Source organism: Physeter macrocephalus, chromosome 11, assembly GCF_002837175.3.
Source record: "Physeter macrocephalus isolate SW-GA chromosome 11, ASM283717v5, whole genome shotgun sequence".
Classification (NCBI taxonomy): Eukaryota; Metazoa; Chordata; class Mammalia; order Artiodactyla; family Physeteridae; genus Physeter; species Physeter macrocephalus.
In genome coordinates this window covers 14,935,859-14,959,091 of record NC_041224.1, presented here as the reverse complement: position 1 = coordinate 14,959,091, position 23,233 = coordinate 14,935,859, and the positions used below count along the sequence as shown (strand labels likewise).

The window sequence follows — 23,233 nt, the reverse complement described above, 5'->3', positions numbered from 1 at the left end:
GCTTTCAGCTTTCACTGTTGAGTATGATGTTAGCTGTGGGTTTGCCATATACAACCTTTATTATGTTGAGATATGTTTCCTCTATGCCCACTCTCTACAGAGTTTTTTATCATAAATGGGTGTTGAATTTTATCAAAAGCTTTTTCTGCATCTATTGAGATGATCATATGATTTTTATTCTTCAATTTGTTAATGTGGTGTATCACACTGATTGATTTGCGGACATTGAAAAAGCATCCCTGGGATAAATGCCACTTGATATGGTATATGATCATTTCAATGAATTGTTGCATTCGGTTTGCTAGTATTTTGTTGAAGATTTTTGCATCTATGTTCATCAGTGATATTAGCCTGTAAATTTCTTTTTGCTGTGATATCTTTGTCTGGTTTTGGTATCATGGTGATGGTGGCCTTACAGAATGAGTTTAGAAGAACTCCTTCCTTTGCAAATTTTTGGAATAGCTTAAGAAGGACAGGTATTAACTCTTCTCTAAATGTTTGGTAGAATTCACCTGTGAAGCCATCTGGTGCTGGACTTTCGTGTGTTACTGATTCATTAGAGTACTGGTAAATGGTCTGTTCATACTTTCTATTCAGTATTGGGAGATTGTACTTTTCTAAGAATTTCTCCATTTCTTCTAGGTTGTCCATTTTATTGGCCTATAGTTGCTCGTAGTAGTCTCTTATGATCCTTTGTATTTCTGTAGCATCAGTTGTAACCTTTTCGTTTCTGATTTTATTGATTTGGGCCCTCTCCTCTTTTTTCTTGATGAGTCTGGCTAAAGGTTTCTCAATTTTATCTTTTCAAAGAACCAGATTTTAGTTTCATTGACCTTTTTTAAGTGTCTATTTCATTAATTTCTCCTCTGATCTCTTTTTGATGTATTGACATAGCCCCTGGCTGGCCAGCCGGAATAGAGTGATGCTCAGCCCTCTTACAAGTGGACAGAATGGAGCAGCACACCACCCTCTCCTGGCCCATTTTGATGGAGCCATGCACAGACCTCTTAGGCTGGTTTTGATGGAGAGATACACAGCTGTATCCCAGCTGGGTTTTGATGGATGATACACAGCCCTCTCCTGGCCAGTTCTGACAGAGCAACACACAGCCCTCTCCTGGCCAAATGGGATGCAGGGACATGCCTGCTTCTTGCGTCTGGCCAAAATAGAGTGAAACATCACCCTCTCCCATGTGGATTTGATGGAGCTATACACAGCCCTCTCCCTACCTGCCACAGTAGAGTGACACACCACCCTCTCCTGGCCTGTTTTGATAGAGGGATACCCACTCTTCTCCCCGCAAGCTTGATGGAGAGATACACAGCCCTCTCAGGTCATGTTTTGATGGAGCAAATCACCACCTCGCCAGGCCTGTTTTAATGGAGTGACACACAGCCCTCACCTTGCCTGCTGTGATAGTGACACACAGCCCTCTACCGGCTCTCTGGGATGGAGGGAGCTCAGCCCTCGCCTGGCCGGCCTGGATGGAGAGATATACCTTCATCTACTGGCTGGTTTTGATAGAGCAACACACAGCAATACACTTTGGCTGGTGTTGATACAGCAAAACATAGCCCTGTCTCAGCCAAACAGGATGGAGTGACATGTCTGCCATTCCCAACCGGCCAAAATAGAGTGACACACCATCCTTTCCCATCTGTATTTGATAGAATGACACACCGCCCTCTCCCGGCCTGTTTTGATAGAGCGATACGGAGTCTTCTCCCAGCTGGTTTAATGGAGACATAGACAGCCCTCTCAAGGCATGTCTTTTTTTTTTTTTTAATGGAAATTATTTATTTATTATTTTTGGCTGCGTTGGGTCTTCGTTGCTGCGCACAGGCTTTCTCTAGTTGTGGCGAGCAGGGGCCACTCTTCGTTGTGGTGTGCGGGCTTCTCATTGCAGTGTCTTCTCTTGTTGCACAGCACGGGCTCTAGGTGCGCAGGCTCAGGAGTTGTGGCTCGCGGGCTCTAGAGCGCAGGCTTAGTAGTTGTGGCACATGGGCTTAGTTGCTCCGCGGCATGTGGGATCTTCCCAGGCCAGGGATTGAACCCATGTCCCCTGCATTGGCAGGTGGATTCTTAACCACTGGGATGGAGGAATATACCACCATCTACCGTCCAGTTTTTAAAGTGCAACACACTGCCCTCTCCTGTCCAACCTGGATGGAACAACAGAGTGCACTCCCCTGGCTCATTTTCATGGACCCATACGCAGCCCTCTCCAGGTCAGTTTTTATAGAGTGATACACAGCCCTTTCCTGGCCTGTTCTGAAGGAGCAAATCACAGCCCTTTCCCTGCCTGTTTTGATGGAGAGATATAGAGCTCTCTCCCAGCCTTTTTAAATGTAGGGAGACACACTGCCATCTGCCTGCTGGCTGGGATGGAGCGACACACCATCTGTCCTGGTCGGCTTTGGTAAAGAGGTACACAGCCTTCTCCCAGCTGATTTGATGGAGAGATACACAGCCTTCTCCTGGCCAGTTTTGAACAGAGACACACAGCTGTCTAGCTGGTTTTGACAGAGCAACACACAGCCCTCTCCTGGCCAACCCGGATGGAGCGACACATTGCCCCAATTCCTCTTTAATATCACATCTGGGGCATATTTCATCCCTGAATTCCTTCTAAGAAAACCATTAGAGGATGTAAACAGTATTATGTTTCAGAAAGACAAACATGACAGCAATGTTGAAGAGATGGGGGAGGCATACATCAGAAAGACCAGAACGCTATTGTAATAGTCAAGACAATGGCCCAAACTATGACACTTCTTGTGGAAATGAAGCGAATTTGATAAATTGGAAGGCTATCTGAGTGGAGAAGTGATAGGACTGTGTGTGCGAATGAGTTCTGTGGTGAAAAAAAGAGTTAAAGAAAATTTGCATTTCGGAGAATTGGATGGATGGTGATGTGTATGCGTGAGACTGGAGCAGGGAAGCAAGAGCAGGGGAAGACCTCGGAGTGCTAATACTGGTACTTCGGGATTTCTTACTCCCCCCAGTGTTCTCCGTTTCCTCCTCTCCCTCCCTCTCTCCTCATGATCTCTCCCTTGCATGTTCATTAATTAAAACATATTTCAAGATTCAGTTAGCTCACTTTCATTCTCCCTTCTAATTTCAACACTCAAGAATTTGAGGGCTTATGTACGGTCTGCTCTTCCACACCGCTGTGCCTTTGCAGATGCCATTCTTCCTACCTAAAGCGTCTCCGCCATAGTGAATACCTACAGACCCACTTTTCGAGGCCTCAAACACACAACACCTCCATGACTGCATCCCCAGGCAATGTTAACCCTCCTGCTAACCCTCAATGTTAACCCTCCTCATATTTAAATTGCAGTTGTTAGGTGACAAGTTTGCCTCCTCAGCAAAGGCAAGGTCAACGACCGGTGTTTTGCACTTTCTTGTCCCGGGCCTAGCAGAACACCTGGCAAATAGTGCAAGCTCAAGAAATGTCCACTGAATAAGAAATTAATAAATCGATGAGTGGCATGAGGTTTGACTAAGTTATAAGCGATGTGTAGAAAGGGGATTAGGGTGACAAAGACCGTAGCCCCTTCTCAGCGTGTGGGTACCATGGGAATGGGAGCCCTTCCTGCAGCCCCATGAAGCCCTTCCATGGCTGGTCTGAAACTTCGGGTAGAATGAACCAAGAACAAGAGAGGGGCTAATGATTTTCTTAGGGGGAATTCAGGGGTGAAATATGCCCCAGATGTAATATTAAAGAGGAATTGGGGCTTTTCAGTAACTTCCAGTTTCCATATATGATTTTAACTTCTCGCATGGTACCCTTTCATCATTTCTTGTATCTCCCTCAGTCCTGTCCTTTACTTTCTGATCTGAGGTTTAATGTAAGAAAACTCTGATGAGGGTCTCTCCAGGTAAGGTTGCCAGATTCAGCAAAGAAAAGTACAGGATGCCATTTAAATTTACATTTCAGTTAAACTACAAAATTTCTTTTCATAAAGTATGTCCTGTGAAATATTTGGGACATACTTGTGCTAAAAAAAAATTACTCACTGTTTATCTGAAATTCAAATGTCATGAGGCATCCCATCCTGTGTTTAATTCTGCAGCCCTGTCTCTAGCTCACTTTCTGCCAAGGATTAAGAAGGCACTCTGTACCCTGCACCTTTGACATATCAAACTGAGCTCAAACAGAGGTGACTGATGTGGGTCAGTGGGTAAAGCAGAGCAGACACAGATGAATCTGTGCAAAAAAAGGCTGGTGACTACAGGGTCCTTGCTTGACCCAGGCTTTTTACCAGTAGCAGCACTGAGCAAAATAATGTAGTAGTTACGACCCCAAAGTTTGAAGTCACATGTCCTTGAGTTCAATTCCTTGCTCTGGCTCATTCACGACTTGTATGCTAGGCAAATTACTTAACTTCTCCAAGCTTGAATGTCCTTATATAAAACAAAGATAGATGCAAAAATTCTCAACAAGATATTAGCAAACCAAATCCAAAACACATAAAAATGATCATACACCACGATCAAGTTGCATTCATCCCAGGGTCACAAGGATGGTTCAACATATGCAAATCAATCAATGTGATACACCACATCAACAAAAGAAAAGACAAAAACCACATGATCATCTCAATAAATACAGAAAGAGCACTTGATAAAATTGAACATCCTTTTATGACAAAAACTATTACCAAACTGGGTGCAGAGAGAACATATCTCAACAAAATAAAAGCCATTTATGACAAACCCAGAGCCAACACAATACTCAATGGTGAAAAGCTGAAAGCCTTCCCACTAAAATCTGGAACAAGACAAGGATGCCCACTCTCACCACTTCTATTCAACATAGTTTTGGAAGTACTAGCCACAGCAATCAAAGAAGAAAAAGAAATAAAATGTATCCAATTTGGAAGGGAAGAGATAAAATTGTCATTATATGCAGATGAAATAATACTATACATAGAAAACCCTAAAGACTCAACACAAAAACTACTAGAACTGATAAATGAATTCAGCAAAGTAGCAGGATACAAGATTAACATATAGAAATCTGTTGCATTTCTTTACAGTAACAATGAAATATCAGAAAGGGAAAGTAAAAAACAATCCCTGTAAAATTGCATTAAAAAAAATACTTAGGAATAAACCTGTCCAAGGAGGTGAAAGACCTATATGCTAAGAACTATAAAACACTGATAAAGAAAATTGAAGATGATTTAAAGAAATGGAAAGATATCCCATGCTTTTGGATTGGAAGAATTCGTACTGTTAAAATGGCCATACTTCCCAAAGAAATCTACAGATTTAATGCGATCCCCATCAAATTATCCATAACATTTTTCACAGAACTAGAGCCAATAACCTTAAAATTTATATGGAACAACAAAAGACCCAGAATTGCCAAAGCAATCCTGAGGAAAAAGAACAAAGCTGGAGGCATAACCCCCCCAGACTTCAGACAATAGTGCAAAGCTACAGTAATCAAAACAGCATGGTACTGGCACAAAAACAGACATATGGATCAGTGGAACAGAATAGAGACCCCAGAAATAAACCCACACACCTATGGTCAATTAATCTTCGACAAAGGAGGCAAGAATATGCAATGGAGAAAAGACAGTCTCTTCAGCAAGTGGCCGTGGGGAAAGCTGGACAGCCACATGGAAATCAATGAAGTTAGAACACACCCTCACACCATACACAAAAATAAACTCAAAATGGTTTAAAGACTTAGACATAAGACATGACCCCATAAAATTCCTGAGCAACTAGGCCCGTGTGAGCCACAACTACTGAGCCTGCGCATCTGGAGCCTGTGCTCCAGAACAAGAGAGGCCGCGATAGTGAGAGGCCCGTGCACCATAATGAAGAGTGGCCCCCACTTGCCACAACTAGAGAAAGCCCTCACACAGAAACGAAGACCCAACACAGCAAAAATAAATAAATTAATTAATAAACTCCTACCCCAACATCAAAAAAAAAAAAAAAAAAAACTCCTGGAAGAAAACAGGTAAAATATTCTCTGACATAAATCATAGTCATGTTTTCTTAGGTCAGTCTCCCAAGGCAATAGAAATAAAAGCAAAAATAAACAAATGGGACTTAATCAAACTTATAAGCTTTTGCACAGAAAAGGAAACCATAAACAAAAAAAAAGGTAACCTACTGACTGTGAGAAAATATTTGTGAATGATGTAACTGACAAAGGCTTAATTTCCAAAATATACAAACAGTTTGTACAACTCAATAACAAAAAAACAAATAAGCCAATCAAAAGATGAGCAGAAGATCTAAAAAGACATTTCTCCAAAGAAGACATAGAGATGGCCAATAAGCACATGCAAAGATGCTCAACTTCACTAATTATTAGAGAAATGAAAATCAAAACTACAATAAGGTATCACTTCACACTGGTCAGAATGGCCGCCTTTAAAAAGTCTACAAATAACAAATGCTGGAGAGGGTGTGGAGAAAAGGGAAGCCTCCTTCATTGCTGGTAGCAATGTAAATTGGTGCAGCCACTATGGAGAACAGTATGGAGTTGCCTTAAAAAACTAAAAAAAACATTGCCATATGAACCAGCAATCCCACTCCTGGGCATATATCCAGACAAAACTATAATTCAAAGAGATACATGCACTCCTATGTTCATAGCAGCACTATTCACAATAGCCAAGACATGGAAACAACCTAAATGTTCATTGACAGACGAATGGATAAAGAAGATGTGGTACATATATACAGTGGAATACTACTAAGCCATAGAAAGAATGAAATAATGCCATTTGCAGCATCATGGATGGTCCTAGAGATTAACATACTAAGTGAAGTAAGTCAGAAAGAAAAAGACAAATATATGATATCACTTATATGTGGAATCTAAAATATGATACAAATTAACTTTTTTACAAAACAGAAACAGACAGTCATGAAAAACACACTTATGGTTACCAAAGGGGAAAGAGGTGGGGGAGGATAAATTAGGAGTTTGGTATTAGCAGATACAAACTACTATATATAAAATAAACAACTAGGTCCTACTGTATAGCACAGAGAACTATATTCAATATCCTGTAATAAACCATCATGAAAAAGAATATATATGTGTATATATGTACACATATATATGTAATATATATATAATTGAATCATTTTGTTGTATACCAGAAACTAACAAGACATTGTAAATCAACTATACTTCAATTAAAAAAAAAAAGAAATATGACTTCAGGCATGCTATTTAACGCCTATGGGTCTTACACTTAAAGAGAATATCAATAGTTAACTTTCTCATTTAGTTGTCACGAAAATTAAATAAAAGAGACAAAACATACTGGAAAAGTATCTGGTCCATAATAAGCACCCAGTAAATATTAACTGTTATTGTTACCATGTATTATCTCATCCAGTTCTCATAATCTTTTAAGTAAACAGGCAGATTATCATTTCCCTTTTGCAGGTAAATAAATTGATCTTGCAGAGGGAAAGCTACTTGAGCATGGACACAGGTAGATGTGGCACACCTGGGGCTGAAACCTAAGTCCTTCAATTCCTTCTGTTATAAAGCATCTACTTCTTTCATGTCTGTTCTAAGCACATAGAGGACCACAAGGCAGCCTGCAGAATTCCCATTAATTAATTTTTGCTCTGCAGAAGCAGTGAGCTCTTAACTCGTCTCCATTCAGAATGACAGGTCAGAAAACCAGAAAGTGCAAATATTTAGTAACAGAGCCTTCTGAGTCGTTCTAAATGTAACTTGGCAGAACTCACACCCTTGGCCACCCACTGTCTGCCAGCACGACACACAGGCAGACACTCCAACAGAGTTACTGCAGGGATGGCTTCAGAGACTACTGTGTCCATCACTGTGGTAAAGTGAAAGGTGAGTGTTGTATCCTAGAGACCAGTCCCACGTCGGTCACTCATGAACTCTGAAAGTGGTTAAATCAGTTCACAGCTTGAACCTCAGTTTCTTCATCTGTAAAATGGGATAACTATCAGCTTCACCAGGTCAAGTGAACATGCTTTTGTAATCACTTTGTAAACCATAAAAATTGTATAAATATCAACATTACTGTATTTTTTCAGAACTTTGTGTTTAGATTGACTAAGAAACTCAGTCAGGTAGTTAATGTAAATAAAGGTTACCCCATATTATATTTGAAAGGAGAAAACATTCAACTATTGATTTTGATGATTTGTTTCTGGTATGCCAAATTTCTTAATTTTTATTATTTTTTTCAACAGTTTCAAATTTCTTACTATTTTAACAGCATTTCAAAATTTTCATAATCTCTAAGCACTAGAGGAGAAAGCTACTGTGAATCATTGTGTTGCTATTATTATTAATAATAGTAATAATACTACAGTGAGCATCTATTGTGGGCTTACCTTAGGCCTGGTAAGCCTAAGTGGTAAGTGGTTTATATAATATAGATATATAGATATATGAATATGCATATATATACATACATATATGGTATATATTAGAGATATATAAAGTATCCTTTAATCTTGACAATAACACAATGAGGAAACAGAGTAGTTAAGTATTGTTTACAAGGTCACATGGTGAATTTTTTGAAGACACGATTCAAACTCAGGTATGTAGGACTCCAAAACATGACCTACCACACTCTAATAACTCTCATTATATATGTGATCCAAGGGCTGTGGCCAAGGATTCAACCTTCACACACACTCCAATCCAGGGCTCCTTTCATATTGAAAAGTTAGCATTTAGTGTCATGATAAAATAAAAAGTTGATAAAATTAAATTGTTATGCAAGTTGGCACATAGAAACACAGAAAAAAGGAACTCACTTTTCCTGCAAGGAATCTCTGGCTTGCACCTGGTAAATGTCTCCAGGGACAATTGCTTGAAGGCAGTATTATATCAAATAACATGCTCTGTGGAGTTAAAAAAAAAATGTAGTTTCCAACCCTGACTCAGCCACTTTCTAGATTTGTGATTTTAGGTGTGTCATTTAATTCCTCTGAGCATCTGTTTTCTTTCCTGTAAAACTGTACTCCTATCACTGAACTGAATAAAGATCAGGCCGTGTGATGAACGCACATCCCAGTACTTGCACGTCACAAATAGGCCTTTTCCTTCTTTCCCCTTCCTGTAACGAAAACAAAGCAATTCTGGTCACCGCTGTTGCCCTGAGTTTTATGTGAGGGTCATGTCCATATACGTGGGCACTTGATTAAATGTCAAGAGTAAGAGACCTGCAGTTACAGTTCCATCTTCTCTTGCTATTTGTGAGATCTTCTGCACGTCGCTTAATCTTCTCAGTTTCTTAGTCCAGTGAGCTAAAATCTGCATACTCCACAAGATTGGTCAAGGGTGAAATTACACAGTAGATGTAAAATCATTATCTACAGAACTATCAGATGATATACAGGTGATAGAATTTCTCCTTATCATCATTATACTACTTTCAATCTTATAATACACTTGTGGTTAGATCATAACTTTTCTGTCAAACACAGTGTAGCTCATTACAGAGTGCTTAAAAATCCAGATTTTAGGGCTTCCTTGGTGGCGCAGTGGTTGAGAGTCCGCCTGCCGATGCAGGGGACGCGGGTTCGTGCCCCGGTCCGGGAGGATCCCACATGCCGCGGAGCGGCTGGGCCCGTGAGCCGTGGCCGCTGAGCCTGCGCGTCCGGTGCCTGTGCTCCGCAACGGGAGAGGCCACAGCAGTGAGAGGCCCACGTACCGCAAAAAAAAAAAAAATGCTATATGACACTTCACAAGCTATACACTAATAACTTATTCTAATTAAATAATTTAAAATCTATTCTTTATTAACTATTCAGATTTGAAACAGAAAAAGGAAAAGGAAGACACAAAGTCAGGAGTCACACTTTTCAAGTTCTGGGTCTACCAGTTACTAAGTTAATTTGGCTACCCTCAGCATTACTGTGTTTACCTGTGAAATTCAAATGGTAGAGTATATATTCCCTAACAGTAGGAAAGAGACTAATTTTAAAGTAATTAATTAATTAATTAGAAAAGCATAACTTGTGAGATATTTATAGGGCCTCAGATTATACTATAGTTGCAAACATTTTACAGGAAGTTACTATAGCTATGGATGATTTAATATCTAAGTCAAATAGACAAGAGATGCCAAAATTCAACTTTATGTCTGTAATGTGAAGTAAGCCTATATAATCGAGATATTGTGATTATGTAGTAAAATCAAAATGAGAAAATTGAGTCAGATGATTTCTCAGGCTCATCAAATATCTAAAATTTGGAGCGTGATTCATATACCTGTGTTATATTAACAGTTTAAACTGTCATCTTAACACAACTTTGTCTGCATTTTGAGAAATGGCCACCAGAGGGAAGGAAGAACCAGCCTACAAGGTCCAAAGGATTATATTAGAATAAATATTTTCACCTAATTATCATATACAGGCACACCTAGGAGATATTGTGGGTTTGGTTCCAGATCACCATAATAAAGAGAGTCACACAAATATTTTGGTTTCTTAGTGCATATAAAAGTTATGTTTAGGGACTTCCCTAGTGGCGCAGTGGTTGAGAATCCACCTGCCAATGCAGGGGACATGGGTTTGATCCCTGGGCCAGGATTATCCCACATGCTGCAGAGCAACTAAGCCCGTGTGCCACAACTACTGAGTTTGCGCTCTAGAGCTCGTGAGCCACAACTACTGAGCCCACGAACCACAACTACTGAGCTCACGCACCACAACTACTGAAGCCCACATGCTCTAGGGCCTGCGTGTTGCAACTACTGCACCCGCGTGCTGCAACTACTGAAGCCCACGTGCCTAGAGCCCATGCTCTGCAACAGGAGAAGCCACTGCAATAAGAAGGCCACACACTGCAAGGAAGAGTAGCCCCTGCTCGCCACAACTAGAGAAAGCCCACAAGCAGCAATGAAGACCTAATGCAGTCAAAAATAATAAAAAAATTAAAATAAATTGGAATTTTAAAAATGATTTAAAAAGTTATGTTTACACTATACTGCAGTCTATTAAGTGTGCAATAGCATTATGTCTAAAAATACTAATATACATACCTTAATTAAAATGCTTCACTTCACTGTACAGTAGAAACTAACACAACATTGTAAAACAACTATACTCCAATTAAAAAAAAAAATGCTGTACTGATAAATAATGTTAACCATCATATGACAATGCAGGTGTGCCACAAACCTTCAACTTGTAAAAAATGCAATATCTGCAAAGCACAATAAAGAGAAGTACAATAAAATGAAGTATGATGTCTGTAATTATTATACAATTATTTTCCTCAGTTGTGATTTCTAAATAAGTCATGTTATTCATCTATACAGGGTCACATAAGTACATAGTTACTTATGTAAATATTTCCAACGCTCAAGTAGAGCACATTCTAAATAATAATCTACTTGACTTACAATTTGTGAACTTTCTCTATATCTACTATAAATAAAATAATGATTTTAAAATGTATTTATAAAAAATACATGTTATTGCTGAGAACTAATGAGAACCTGCTGCATAGATCAAGGTGCTTCACTTCACTGTACAGTAGAAACTAACACAACATTGTAAAACAACTATACTCCAATTAAAAAAAAAAATGCTGTACTGATAAATAATGTTAACCATCATATGACAATGCAGGTGTGCCACAAACCTTCAACTTGTAAAAAATGCAATATCTGCAAAGCACAATAAAGAGAAGTACAATAAAATGAAGTATGATGTCTGTAATTATTATACAATTATTTTCCTCAGTTGTGATTTCTAAATAAGTCATGTTATTCATCTATACAGGGTCACATAAGTACATAGTTACTTATGTAAATATTTCCAACGCTCAAGTAGAGCACATTCTAAATAATAATCTACTTGACTTACAATTTGTGAACTTTCTCTATATCTACTATAAATAAAATAATGATTTTAAAATGTATTTATAAAAAATACATGTTATTGCTAAAATTTTTGCCTACTCAAGGAAATATAAAAATGACTTTCTCATATTGTTCTTATTATGAACTAGTTCAGAAAATTATAAAGACATGCACTGATTTATTATACATTATAATATATAATATATATTATAATATAATCAATATATTATAAAAATAATCTCACAACATCCACATTTAAAAAAAAATTCAATCTCCTGCAACTTTGCTCCATTCAACAAGTCATCACTGTTAAGTTTCTTATATAGTCCAAAAATATTCTATGTATATCAAACATATCAATGTATATATAGAAGTATATGTGTTATATTCATCAAATCTTAAACCTTGCTTTTTTCGCTCAGCATGGGGCCCTGAACACTTTCCCTATGAGCAAGTGTAGATATACCACATGGATTTTACAAGTGGTAGAGTATTTCTTTCTAGGGATGTTTCAATAATTTCTTTAATTAAGTCTCTAGTCCTCCATTTTAAGGCATATAGACAAAATGAGTTCTAGTATACAAACTAATGTGTGTACACTCCAGAATACAAAACTCAAGTGCATTTAAAAAATGAATTATTTCCTTTGAATCAACTTAATTCCAACCAGGCTGATGAAAAGCTAAATCTGATCACTAACTAAAGGTGAATTTTCTCTGTTCTTTTCCCAGTTATGAATTTTCTGCTGTTTTTGTGCCAGACTTGGAACAGGACATTCTCCTGAAGACTGTGAATCCTCTCTGAGGGCTGGTCCTGCAAATCAGGGGACAAAGGAGCCATCAGGCTTGAGGAAAAGTCTTCCCTCACACCCCTTACAGCACTGCAGGTGCTGAGGGAGGGGACTCTGCCTTGATCCATTTCCAAAGCTCTCCCTTTGCCCTCTTGTGTCCAGGACAGTCAGTGTCCTTCACTGAATACGTTCCAAGGACTTGAAAAGCCTCTGCCTTCTGGAGGCTCCTTTCACTTTCCTTCTCTACCCAGGTGTCTCAGACAACAAATTACAAAGCCTAACTCCAGCAGAAAATGAAGGAAGAGGGAAGAAGGAAAAGGAAAGAAGAGATGCATACATTCAAACATTTAGTTTATTTCTATTTTTTTTCTATTTCACACAGTGCTGCAATGAAGAACTGTTGAATCAAAGGTAACTGTATTCACAGCTTTGAAATGGTCACAATACCATCCAAAGAGGATGCATCAAGGTATGTTCCCATCAGTAATGCACAAGGGCCTTTCCCCACATTCTCATGTGTATATGGTAAAGTTTTAAAATTTATTAATATGTAAGCTACTTTAATGTAGTCTAAGGTTGCAATTATTTCATTATACTTGATATCAGTACATTTTCATGTGTTTATATCTTTGCCTTTCATATTATTGTCCTTTTAAAATTTTTTGTAATTCTTCCTCAAGAAATTCGAAGTGGCCTATAAGAAGCCATAATAGGGTAGTTCAAACTAAGATTTTATAAAAATATTCAAATAATTTAGAGAAAGGACAAAGACATTCTAGAAATTTGGAATTAAATTGAGTTGCAAATTTGGCTAGAAGACATAAGGGCTGATATATAATATCAATAATATTTGATACCTGATATCAGTTATCATCCAATAAATGAATACTTTTGTACTATTGTGAAGAAAGAAAACTTTTCTTAGGACAGAAATTCACAAAAATTATCTTGTAGTCCTATAATGCAGGTTATCTTTCCTATTAAACAAACAAATAATGACAAAAACAAAATTGTAGTAAAGATAAAAAGTGAGATGTGGTTTTCTATACCTGAAAAATACAAAATTCATAAAACTAAAATACTAGGTGTAATGGAGTAATGTTAGCATCTAATGGCATAACATCCCTCCTTTTTGCCCCTCCCTCCAACTTTGAGAACTAAAATTCAGAATCTATCCATGAACAAAAGTACCTCTGTGGGAGTTGTGGCATCTGGCGCCATATGCCAAGGGACCCAGGAAGAGTCTTGCCCACCTGTGCATACAGAACTTGGTACAGGCTGTGGAACCAGCAGGAACCAATGAACCAGCCCCAGCCCCATCCATTCTCGGCCATAGTTGGAGAAAACCTGGAGAGTACTGATTTGGGCAGACAGCCACAGATGAGAGAGCCTTTTTTGAAATCCAGGCTTCCTGGGCAGAGATTCAGCCTGTCATCAGAGCAAAAACAAAACAAAACAAAGCAAAACGAGTTTGCATGCACTGGAGAGGGTAAGAGGAACTTTGCAAGGTCTGCCCCTCCACAAGACAGAACAGCAGAGGGCCAAACAAGCTGGCAGTGAACTCTCCTGTGAGGAAAGGGAGATAGGTGAGTGAATGCCCAGCTTCCCAGCTGTGCAGGGCAATGCTGGAGAAACCCATTTCTCTCCTGCTGTGCCCAGAATATTGAGGCAGATCTCCACGACTCTGGAGAGGAAGGAAATCAAGAAAAGGGTAGATAAGAAATATTGCAGAGCAGTAAAAGGACACTGTTACTACTGAATGCTTTCAGCACTCCAGCAGTAAGCCTTCCCACAAGCTGCTGGGCAAGCCTTACCTGAGGATTTGCCCCACCTGGCCTGCAGACACCCCCAGTGCACCACATGTTAAACCCGCTGTGCAGCCAGCTTTTTAGGTACTCCTGAGTGTGACAGTGATAGCCAGCACAAACAAACAGGAAGTTCATGCATAAAACAGGCCAGGGTCTGTGGGCAGGGAGAAACTGCAAATTTGAGCTGTAGTGACACCTTCTGGAAAACCAGCAGGCAGCCTGATGAGTAGTAATATCTAAAGGAAAGATACAAGCTTGAGAATCATGCTACCAGAGGGAGAAAGAAGCATGGATCAGGTGTATTCATTCAAGGTCAGAGAAAGTCCCAGATATAAGCAGGACCAACAAAAAGCATATTCCACCTGAAGGCAACTAGTAAAGATTTGAGAGGTAACTTCTACTTTAAATGCAAAAACAGCAACACAAACTTCAAGGAATATGAAAAATCAAGGAAACATAAAATCGGCAAAAAAAAAACCCCTCAAAAATCCTCAATATGCCACCAGTAAGTTAAACAAAGACACAGAATCCTGTGATTCACCTTATGAAGAATTCAAAATAGTTGTTTTGAGGAAACTAAATGAGCTGCAAGAAAACAGAAAGACAACTGAATGAAATCAGAAAAACAATACATTAACAAAATGAGAAATTTAAAAGAGAGATATAAAAAAGAAACAACAGGGCTTCCCTGGTGGTGCAGTGGTTGAGAGTCCACCTGCTGATGCAGGGGACATCAGGAAGAGTCTTGCCCACCTGTGCATACAGAACTTGGTACAGGCTGTGGAACCAGCAGGAACCAATGAACCAGCCCCAGCCCCATCCATTCTCGGCCATAGTTGGAGAAAACCTGGAGAGTACTGATTTGGGCAGACAGCCACAGATGAGAGAGCCTTTTTTGAAATCCAGGCTTCCTGGGCAGAGATTCAGCCTGTCATCAGAGCAAAAACAAAACAAAACAAAGCAAAACGAGTTTGCATGCACTGGAGAGGGTAAGAGGAACTTTGCAAGGTCTGCCCCTCCACAAGACAGAACAGCAGAGGGCCAAACAAGCTGGCAGTGAACTCTCCTGTGAGGAAAGGGAGATAGGTGAGTGAATGCCCAGCTTCCCAGCTGTGCAGGGCAATGCTGGAGAAACCCATTTCTCTCCTGCTGTGCCCAGAATATTGAGGCAGATCTCCACGACTCTGGAGAGGAAGGAAATCAAGAAAAGGGTAGATAAGAAATATTGCAGAGCAGTAAAAGGACACTGTTACTACTGAATGCTTTCAGCACTCCAGCAGTAAGCCTTCCCACAAGCTGCTGGGCAAGCCTTACCTGAGGATTTGCCCCACCTGGCCTGCAGACACCCCCAGTGCACCACATGTTAAACCCGCTGTGCAGCCAGCTTTTTAGGTACTCCTGAGTGTGACAGTGATAGCCAGCACAAACAAACAGGAAGTTCATGCATAAAACAGGCCAGGGTCTGTGGGCAGGGAGAAACTGCAAATTTGAGCTGTAGTGACACCTTCTGGAAAACCAGCAGGCAGCCTGATGAGTAGTAATATCTAAAGGAAAGATACAAGCTTGAGAATCATGCTACCAGAGGGAGAAAGAAGCATGGATCAGGTGTATTCATTCAAGGTCAGAGAAAGTCCCAGATATAAGCAGGACCAACAAAAAGCATATTCCACCTGAAGGCAACTAGTAAAGATTTGAGAGGTAACTTCTACTTTAAATGCAAAAACAGCAACACAAACTTCAAGGAATATGAAAAATCAAGGAAACATAAAATCGGCAAAAAAAAAACCCCTCAAAAATCCTCAATATGCCACCAGTAAGTTAAACAAAGACACAGAATCCTGTGGTTCACCTTATGAAGAATTCAAAATAGTTGTTTTGAGGAAACTAAATGAGCTGCAAGAAAACAGAAAGACAACTGAATGAAATCAGAAAAACAATACATTAACAAAATGAGAAATTTAAAAGAGAGATATAAAAAAGAAACAACAGGGCTTCCCTGGTGGTGCAGTGGTTGAGAGTCCACCTGCTGATGCAGGGGACATGGGTTCGTGCCCCGGTACGGGAAGATCCCACGTGCCGCGGAGCGGCTGGGCCCGTGAGCCATGGCCACGGAGTCTGTTCGTCCGGAGCCTGTGCTCCGCAACGGGAGAGGCCACAACAGTGAGAGGCCCGCATATCACAAAAAAAAAAAAAAAAAAAAAAAAAAGAAACAACAGAAGTTCTGAAGCTGAAGAACTCAGTGAATGAAGTGAAGAATGTAAGGGAGAGCATCAGTAGCAGAATAGACAAAACAGAAGATAGAATCAGTGAGCTAGAGGATAGGAACTTTGACATAACTGAGTCAGAAGAGAAAAAAAAAAGAATGGAAAAAGCCTATGTGATCAATGGGATCAAACAATCCAGTATCAGAAACATTGGAGATTCAGAAGAAGAGAGGGAGGAGTGGGCAGAGAGATTTTCTAAAGAAACAATAGCTGTAAACCTGGGAAAACTTGGACATCCAAGTTCATGAAGGTAATAGAGCACCCTATTATCTCAATTCAAAACAACCTTCTCCAAGAGACGTTATAATTAAACTGTCAAAAATCAAAGACAAAGAAAGAATTCTAAATGCATTAAGAGGAAAAAGATTGTAACTTACAAAGGAACTCCCATGAGGCTATCATTGGATTTCTCAGAGGAAACCCTACAGGCCAGGAGAGAGGGGAAGGATATATTCAAAGTGTTGGAAGAAAAAAAATTGCCACCCAAGAATACTCTATCCAGCAAAATCATCCTTCAGAAATGAAAGAGAAATAAGACTTTCCCAGAAAAACAATATTTATATCATAAATATAATATTAAAAAGAGGTGAATTATGACATTAAAAAAGTAAGGGGGAGGGAGTAAAGGGTAGAGTTTTTGTATGTAATGGAAGTTCATTTGATAACACCTTAAATGGACTGTTTGATCTATAAGATGTTCTATGTAAGCTTAATGGTAGCCACAAAGCAAAAACCTAGGGATTCAAAAAAGGAAATCAGAGCATACCACCAAGGACAATCACCAAGCCACAAAGGTAGGCAGCATGAGAGGGAAAAAGGAACAATGGACTGATAAAATAGCCAGAATGCAAGTAATCAGATGGCATAAATAAGTCCTTACCTACCAATAATTACTCTAAGTGTAAGTGGATTGAATTCACCAATCAAAAGGCACAGAGTGGCTGGGTGCATTAAAAAAAACAGAACCCAACTATATGCTGCTTACATGAGACACACATCCGCTTTGAAGACACACATGGGATCTTAGTGAAGGTATGGAAAAATATATTTCATGCAAGTGGAAACCAAAAGAAAACAGGGATAGCTGTACTTATATTTGACAAAAAAGACTTGAAAAAAAAATGGTAACTAGACAAAGCAGCTCATTATATAAGAATAAAGGGCTCAACTCATTAAGAACATATAATCATCATAAATATATACACACTCAACATCAGAGCACCTAAATATATGAAGCAAATACTAACAGATCTGAAGAGAGAAGTAGACCATAATACAATAACAGTAGGGGACTTCATTACCCCATCTTGTATAGGTCATCCAGACAGAAAACCAACAAACTTTGAATTTGCACTATACATCAGAACAAGTGGTCCTAACAGACGTATACAGAACATTCCACCATACAGCAGCATAATACACATTCTTCTCAAGCACACACACAACATTCTCCAGAACAGATCATTTGAAAGGCCATAAAACAAGTCTTAGAAAATGTAAGATTGAAATTATACCAAGTATCTTTTTGACCACATGGTATGAAACTAGAAGTCGACAAAAGGAAAGATGGAAATGTTACAAACATGTGGAAACTAAACAACATACTACTGAATAACCAATAGGCCAAAGAAGAAATCAAAAGGGTCATCAAAACATATATCAAAACAAATGGAAATGAAAATACAACACACCAAATCTTATAGGATATCATAGAAGCAGCTTTTAGAAGAAGGTTAATAATGAAAAATTCATATAGTAAGAAAAAATATCTCAAATAAACAACCTAACTTTACACCTCAAGAAACTGAAAAGAAGACCAAATTAAACCTAAAGTTAGCAGAAGGATGTAACTAACAAAGATCAGAGCAGAGGTAAATGAAATAGAGAAGAGAAAAACAATAGGAAAGACAAAACTAAGAGCTTTTCTTAAAAGACAAAAGCTAGACTAAGAAAAAAAGGGAAAAGACTCATAAAATAAAATTAGAAATGAAAGAGGAGACATTACAACTGTAATGTCTGTAACACAGAAATACAAAGGATCATAAAAGACTATATGAACAATTTTATGTCAACAAATTAAATAACCTAGAAGAAATCGATACATTCCTAGAAACATACAACTTACCAAGACTGGATCATGAAGAAATAGAAAATCTGAACAGATAAGTAATGAGTAAGGAGATTGAATCAGTAATCAAAAACCTCCCCAAACAGAGAACCCCAGGATCAGATGGTTTCACTGCTGAATTCTATCAAACATTCAATGAAGAAATAACAACAATTTTTCTCAAAATCTTCCAAAAACTTGAAGAGAAGGCAACTCTCCCAAATTCATACGAGACCCATATTGCCTTGACATCAAAGCCAGACTAAGACACAAAAGAAGAGAAAATTATAGACCAATATCCCTGATGAATATAGATGCAAAGATTCTCAGCAAAATATTAGCACACTGAGTTCAACAACACAAGGATCATACATCATTATTGACTGGGATTTATCCCTGGGATGCAAGTATGGTTCAACATATGCAAATCAATAAATGTGATACACTACATTAGTAGATTGAAAGATAAAAACATCACATGATCATCTCAATAGATGCAGAAAAAGAATTTGACAAAACCAATATCCTTTCATGGTAAAAACACTCAAGAAATTGGGTGTAAAAATATGCCTCAACATAATAAAGGCCATTTATGACAATCCCATAGTTAACATCATACTTAACAGTGAAAGTTGAAAGCTTTTCCTCTGTGATCAGCAAGAAGACTGGGTGCCCACTCTCATCACTCTTAGTCATCAAAGTACTGCAAGTCTTAGTGGGAATGTTAATTGTTTGAGCCCCTAGGAAAATTGTGGAATAGAGGTTCCTCAGAAAATTTTTTTAAAAAACTATATTTTTATATGATCCAGCAATCCCACTTTTGGGTACATATCCACAGGAAATGAAAACAGGAGATCAAAAAGATATCTGCAATCCCATGTTTACTGAAGCATCATTCAAAATAGCCAAGATATGGAAACAATCTAAGTGTCTGTCAATGGATGGATTCATATATATATATATATTTATATAAAATGAATATTATTCAGCCATGAGAAAGAAGGGTGTCCTGCCATTGCAACAACATGGACGGATCTTGACAGTATTATGTTAAGTGAGATAAGTCAGACAGGAAAAGAGAAATACTGCATGATATCACTTATATGTGAAACCCAGAAAAGCCGAACTCATTGAAATAGAAAGTAGATTGGTGGTTACCAGGGCTGGGGGCTGGAGGAATTGGGGGGATATTGGTCTAAGGTACAAACTTACAATTAGAGTATGAATTAGTTCTGGAGAGCTAATGCACAGCATATTGATTATACTGTATTGTATACTTCAGAGTTGCTAAGAGACTAGATCTTAAATGTTCTCACTAAAAAAAAAAAAAAAAAAAAAAAAAAGATAATTATGTGATGTGACCAAAGTGACCGAAGGGTTAACTAAACCTACAATGGTAATCATATTTCAGTATATAAATATATCAAATCAGCACGTCTTAACACCTTAAACTTACACAATGTTATAGGTCAATTTTATTTCAACAAAGAATATAATAATGAATGCATTTAATTCAGCTTGGTAAAACAAAACCAAGCTGTTGATTTTATTGATAGAGTTAGCAATTTTAAAATGTTGTTAGATTCTACCAAATAATTGCTAGTTAAATGGGATCATGCATGTAAAAGTGCTAGTACAATGCTTAGGCAATGATAAATTCTCAATAAATTTTAATTATTATTTTAATAATATTATTATTTTCAAAACATTTACTTAATTTCTCATTTTTTCCCCTCAATTCTATGTTCTTTCTGCCTGCTCCAGTTAAAATAATTTCAAATTAAATTTAGAATAGACAATGGGATCCTTTTGAGAAGATTCTTGGGAGAGCAGAGATTACTCTACTTATGGCTTATATTTAACTAAAATTTATTGGAAATGACTAATAAAGTGTGATGATTCAATCAGACAGACCTGTATTTGCAAACTTTATTCAAGGATCAGATTAAAAAACTCCACCCCACTCAAGGTTAATATTTTACACAGTATACCATAGCAGTGAGATGACAAAACAAAACTAAATTAAATCAACAAACTGGTAATTTTATTGCAAATTCTAGAACTTCTATACCCCTGTCTATCACATAATCTCTTTACTCTCAAAAGATACAGATAGACATTCACAAAGTATTAAAGCCACATAGAGAGGACAAGCCATGTTTCCTGTTTTTGGGTTGCTTGGAATTCTTTTTTTTTTTTATCATCATGAGACATAAGGAAGGGACATATTTCTAGTGCAAGTTCAACAACAGCTTAACTGTGGTAAAAGGCAGAAAAGATGACTAGGCAACTTCAGGGAGAAAAGACTTTTTGATACTATAATCTTGTCCCCATAAATGTATGGACTACCACTGTGGCTGCCTTCTTATCCCTGTACTTCAGCAGCTTATTGGTTGATGTTTCTATGTATTTGGAGCCTGTTTATTTGAGATTTCAGGAATGAATTTTCCTATATACGGGAATGCCTAAAGAGTATTTACAAAAAGAATTTTCTCCTGATTCTTTTCTCTGCACTATGGAAAATATTTTTAGGGCCTTTTAACAATACAGTGCAGTGTTTTCTGTCATAATCCATTTCTAACAGAACAAACATAATACTTTCATTTTTTCTTGCTTGTTCATATGGCATGCTATTATTTGTATGTTAATTCAAACAAGACACTTAAAGATTTCATGCATTCATTCTCAAGCCTCCCTTCCTTTAGAGCATGCTGAACCTTGACTAGATTGTGTAAACAAATGTTGCATAAATGGTCATAGCATTTCCTTTGACCCGAATTTGGCCTTTTTATCTTTTTATTAAAAAAACCAATACACTTTGAGCATTGGTGAATGACCAAACAAATTGAGTTTCTCATCCACAAAAGTCTACATGGCGGTTTTGTACAGAGTTGCATGTTTCTCTACTTAATCTTATCTTCATTGACTCCCCAAATGCTATTTCTGAAAGATTATAAATCGCATATTCCCTATTCAAAATCTTTTCCTTTTAATACACTTAAAAATCTCTGGCTTCTAAACAGTCTATCATATATTGACTGATAAAGTAAAACAACAACTGAGTAATTCATACAGGCAAATCTGCCTTGGGAGTGACAAAAAAAGAGGTTTATTTTGGCTAAGATGACTCTAATTGGCAGACTTCATTGAAAATTTTGCAGACGATATACCTTTTAATGTGGTAGCAAAAAAAAAAAATCAAGAAAACCTTAAGTGCAATGAAAGGCATTTGTTTGTAAAAACTCTGCTTTAGTTAATGTATTTTAGACCTTAGGGTCTAAAAGGCAGTTCTTTTGTCTTCTACTCAAACAGAAACACACAGCACCGTTCTCATGCTACTGACATTAGAATGACTGAAACCAAGAATTGAAAGACTGAGTGCTTTGTCGTGATGTGTGTAAAAACTTCAACCTACCAAAATGGGCTTGGAATCACTGCCTCTAGCAGAACAGTTTTTGTTTGTTTGTTTGTTGTCTGTTTGATGCTTCCTGGGCTGCTAGCATTTTTGTCATCTAGTTTCCACCCTCAGAGCCCCCCCCGCCACCTTACTTTTTCTGTCTCCTGCATGTGCTTGTCAGCACAGCTGCAAGGGAGCAAAGGCTGCACTTCCTCTCCTCCTTGTCTCCCTAAACATCAGAATTGTGCAGTGAAATCTTACCCTTTGCTCTGTTGTTTAGAAAGGAAACCAAGTTCCCAAGTCCAGGCTTTCCCGAGGTGACAGTACACAGGTAGGAGGAGTGGACTTGTGATATAATCAAATCCCATATCCCCTGGGTGAGTGATTTACAAACTGGAGAATATTTATATTACAGAGATTGTCCCACAGGAGTGAGAGTTCTGAGTCCCATATCAGACCCCCCAGCCTGTGGGTCTAGCACTGAGAACAGCCTCCAGAGCATTTGGCTTTGAAAGCCAGCAGAGCTTGATTTCAGGAGCTCCACAGGACTGGGGGAAACAGAGACACCACTCTTGGAGGTGCACACAAGGTCTTGTGTGCACTGGGACCCAAGGCAAAAGCAGTGACTTCACAGGAGTCTGGGCCAGACATACTGCTGGTCTTGGAGGGTCTCCTGGGGAGGTGGGGGACAGCTGTGGCCCACCCTGAGGACATAGACACTGGTGGTGTACATGTCGAGGAGCATTCATCTGCTTGAGTTCTCCTAGAGGCTGACATTTTGGCACCAAGAACTGGTCCCTACCTGTAGCCTGTAGGTTTCAGTGCTGGAATGCTTCAGACCAAACAAAAAACTGGGCGGGGACACAGCCCCACCCATCAGCAAACGGGCTGTCTAAAGACTTCCTGAGCCCACAGGTGCCTCTAGACACATCCCTTGACATGGCCTTGTCCACCAGAGGGCCAAGAACCAGCTCCACCCACCAGTGGGCAGGCATTAGTCCTTCCCACC

At 38.6% G+C, this 23,233-nt stretch overlaps 1 pseudogene; it reads right to left on the bottom strand.

The window, feature by feature from the left end:
- Positions 1-22,957, bottom strand: part of LOC102988029 (coiled-coil domain-containing protein 3-like) — a 49,512-nt pseudogene extending 26,555 nt beyond the window's left edge.
- Positions 22,958-23,233: the final 276 nt, after the last annotated feature.